Consider the following 4,115-nt stretch of genomic DNA (forward strand, 5'->3'; position numbering starts at 1 on the left):
TATGGGTGCCGATGGGCGGACGGTAAAGCACCGCAAAGTAGACCCCCTTTAAGTGTAAGGCAAATGTCAGCCTTATGAACGGAGGTACCGTGGGACTTGCCCTTCCCATGTACGGGAGTCCGCTCAATGGAAATGCGATGTCAAGTTCCGATGTCAAGTTCCTGTCAGCGGCTAGACATATGTTACCAGTGTTTACCAGTGTTGCCAGGGGCATGATAACATCCTCCACTGGAGGTTGGGTGTTGCTGCTGTGAATAAGGCCGACTATGGGTGCTGATGGGCGGACGGTAAAGCACCGCAAAGTATACCCCCTTTAAGTGTAGCCAGGGGCACGAGAAACATCCTCCATGGAGGTTGGGTGCTGCTGCTGTGAAGAAGGCCGACTATGGGTGCTGATGGGTGGACGGTAAAGCACCGCAAAGTATACCCCCTTTAAGTGTAGCCAGGGGCACGAGAAACATCCTCCATGGAGGTTGGGTGCTGCTGCTGTGAAGAAGGCCGACTATGGGTGCTGATGGGCGGACGGTAAAGCACCGCAAAGTATACCCCCTTTAAGTGTAGCCAGGGGCACGAGAAACATCCTCCATGGAGGTTGGGTGCTGCTGCTGTGAAGAAGGCCGACTATGGGTGCTGATGGGTGGACGGTAAAGCACCGCAAAGTATACCCCCTTTAAGTGTAGCCAGGGGCACGAGAAACATCCTCCATGGAGGTTGGGTGCTGCTGCTGTGAAGAAGGCCGACTATGGGTGCTGATGGGTGGACGGTAAAGCACCGCAAAGTATACCCCCTTTAAGTGTAGCCAGGGGCACGAGCAAAATCCTCCATGGAGGTTGGGTGCTGCTGCTGTGAGGAAGGCCGACTATGGGTGCTGATGGGCGGACGGTAAAGCACCGCAAAGTAGACCCCCTTTAAGTGTAGCCAGGGTCACCCTGCATGCGTCGTCAAATGTGATTGAAATGGACAGATTCCTGTACATTTCAATCACTTTTAATGGGAGTCGTCAGTATATGGAGCTTAACCCATAATTCCCGGACGTTCCAGGCCGAATTTGGAAGCTCATATGCGGCCTGCCATGCGCCTCCACCCGTGGAAAGCAAAAAAAAGTAAAGAAAACGGTCAATTATATGTTAAAATAATCAAAAATGAAGTTTTTGAAAATTCTTGAAAAACGGCTAAGTGCCAACGGGGGAGGGGGTCAAGTCTTCGGCGCTTCGGAACGAAGCCCCGGAGACTTTTGCACTCCCCCGTTGCAATTTACAACGGAGAGGGGAAACGAGAGCTCCCCTCCTCCGTCCAAAATTTTTATTCATCTTTTCCAAGCTACCATCTGCACGAAATCGGAAACCCGGTTTTTGAGAGCACTTAGAAAAAAACGAGCTATTTTCACATGATGGGGAAATCATGGAGGAATGTATCCGCCTCATGAGCACTTTGGATCGGATGAAATTGTTGCCTGGAGGACCCCCAATCATGGTTCTCACAAAACTTTAAGTTTTCAAACTGGTGTCTGGAGGAATGCAAGGGGAGTTGTCAGGGGACTCTACCCGCCTCAAGAGGCACTATTTTGGGATACATTTTATCCATTTTCACCCCTTTTTATGGTTCTTCCAAAAAGTTAACTTATACTTTTTCCGACTCTGGAGAAAGGTAGGGGGAGTTGTCAGGGGACTCTACCTGCCTTTTGGAACACTATTTTCGGATACAATTTATCCATTTTCACCCTTTTCTCTGGTTCTTCCAAAAGTTAACTTATACTTTTTTCGACTCTGGAGAAAGGTAGGGGGAGTTGTCAGGGGACTCTACCTGCCTTTTGGAACACTATTTTCGGATACAATTTATCCATTTTCACCCTTTTCTCTGGTTCTTCCAAAAGTTGACTTTAACTTTTTCCCACCCTGGATAAAGGTATGGGGAGTTGTCAGGGGACTCTACCTGCCTTTTGGAACACTATTTTCGGATACAATTTATCCATTTTCACCCTTTTCTCTGGTTCTTCCAAAAGTTGACTTAAACTTGTTCCCACCCTGGAGAAAGGTATGGGGAGTTGTCAGGGGACTCTACCTGCCTTTTGGAACACTATTTTCGGATACAATTTATCCATTTTCACCCTTTTCTCTGGTTCTTCCAAAAGTTGACTTTAACTTTTTCCCACCCTGGATAAAGGTATGGGGAGTTGTCAGGGGACTCTACCTGCCTTTTGGAACACTATTTTCGGATACAATTTATCCATTTTCACCCTTTTCTCTGGTTCTTCCAAAAGTTGACTTAAACTTGTTCCCACCCTGGAGAAAGGTATGGGGAGTTGTCAGGGGACTCTACCTGCCTTTTGGAACACTATTTTCGGATACAATTTATCCATTTTCACCCTTTTCTCTGGTTCTTCCAAAAGTTGACTTTAACTTTTTCCCACCCTGGATAAAGGTATGGGGAGTTGTCAGGGGACTCTACCTGCCTTTTGGAACACTATTTTCGGATACACTTTATCCATTTTCACCCTTTTCTCTGGTTCTTCCAAAAGTTGACTTAAACTTGTTCCCACCCTGGAGAAAGGTATGGGGAGTTGTCAGGGGACTCTACCCGCCTTATGGAACACTATTTTGGGGTACTTTTTTCCCATTTCACCCCTTTTTTCTGGTTCTCTGGTTGTGGCGGCCTCGCCCTGGCCGTCCACCCTCTGGGTACCTGACTCCCCTGCCTCCTCCGGGGGGCAGTTGAGAAGGGTTCAATGCCTCCCCGGAGGATACTGTTATCCCGGCAACCCGCCAGCAGATGAAAAGACCCACCCCTCCGCCTCTCCGCCTCTCCACCTCTTCTGAGGGACGAGGGAACCGCGCGGGGGTCTGCTGGAGGCTACTGCCGGGTGCTCCGTCCTGCGCCTCACCGGTACCCTGACTCCAGCGCGGTGTGGCGGCCTCGCCCTGGCCGTCCACCCTCTGGGTACCTGACTCCCCTGCCTCCTCCGGGGGGCAGTTGAGAAGGGTTCAATGCCTCCCCGGAGGATACTGTTATCCCGGCAACCCGCCAGCAGATGAAAAGACCCACCCCTCCGCCTCTCCACCTCTTCTGAGGGACGAGGGAACCGCGCGGGGGTCTGCTGGAGGCTACTGCCGGGTGCTCCGTCCTGCGCCTCACCGGGACCCTGACTCCAGCGCGGTGTGGCGGCCTCGCCCTGGCCGTCCACCCTCTGGGTACCTGACTCCCCTGCCTCCTCCGGGGGGCAGTTGAGAAGGGTTCAATGCCTCCCCGGAGGATACTGTTATCCCGGCAACCCGCCAGCAGATGAAAAGACCCACCCCTCCGCCTCTCCACCTCTTCTGAGGGACGAGGGAACCGCGCGGGGGTCTGCTGGAGGCTACTGCCGGGTGCTCCGTCCTGCGCCTCACCGGGACCCTGACTCCAGCGCGGTGTGGCGGCCTCGCCCTGGCCGTCCACCCTCTGGGTACCTGACTCCCCTGCCTCCTCCGGGGGGCAGTTGAGAAGGGTTCAATGCCTCCCCGGAGGATACTGTTATCCCGGCAACCCGCCAGCAGATGAAAAGACCCACCCCTCCGCCTCTCCACCTCTTCTGAGGGACGAGGGAACCGCGCGGGGGTCTGCTGGAGGCTACTGCCGGGTGCTCCGTCCTGCGCCTCACCGGGACCCTGACTCCAGCGCGGTGTGGCGGCCTCGCCCTGGCCGTCCACCCTCTGGGTACCTGACTCCCCTGCCTCCTCCGGGGGGCAGTTGAGAAGGGTTCAATGCCTCCCCGGAGGATACTGTTATCCCGGCAACCCGCCAGCAGATGAAAAGACCCACCCCTCCGCCTCTCCACCTCTTCTGAGGGACGAGGGAACCGCGCGGGGGTCTGCTGGAGGCTACTGCCGGGTGCTCCGTCCTGCGCCTCACCGGGACCCTGACTCCAGCGCGGTGTGGCGGCCTCGCCCTGGCCGTCCACCGTGCGCCCTCTGGGTCGTACCCGAAACTGTCGGGTATCCTTTGGGAGAATCAGACTCTGGAGGAACGTGAGGGGAGATTACAGGGATCTCTGCCCGCCTAACGAGTGCCTAAATGGGACACCGCACCATGATGCAAATGAAAACAAACACAGATTTGAAAATAAGCTGAGTGCGTCTTTC

This window comes from Pseudochaenichthys georgianus, unplaced genomic scaffold (assembly GCF_902827115.2).
Source record: "Pseudochaenichthys georgianus unplaced genomic scaffold, fPseGeo1.2 scaffold_668_arrow_ctg1, whole genome shotgun sequence".
Classification (NCBI taxonomy): Eukaryota; Metazoa; Chordata; class Actinopteri; order Perciformes; family Channichthyidae; genus Pseudochaenichthys; species Pseudochaenichthys georgianus.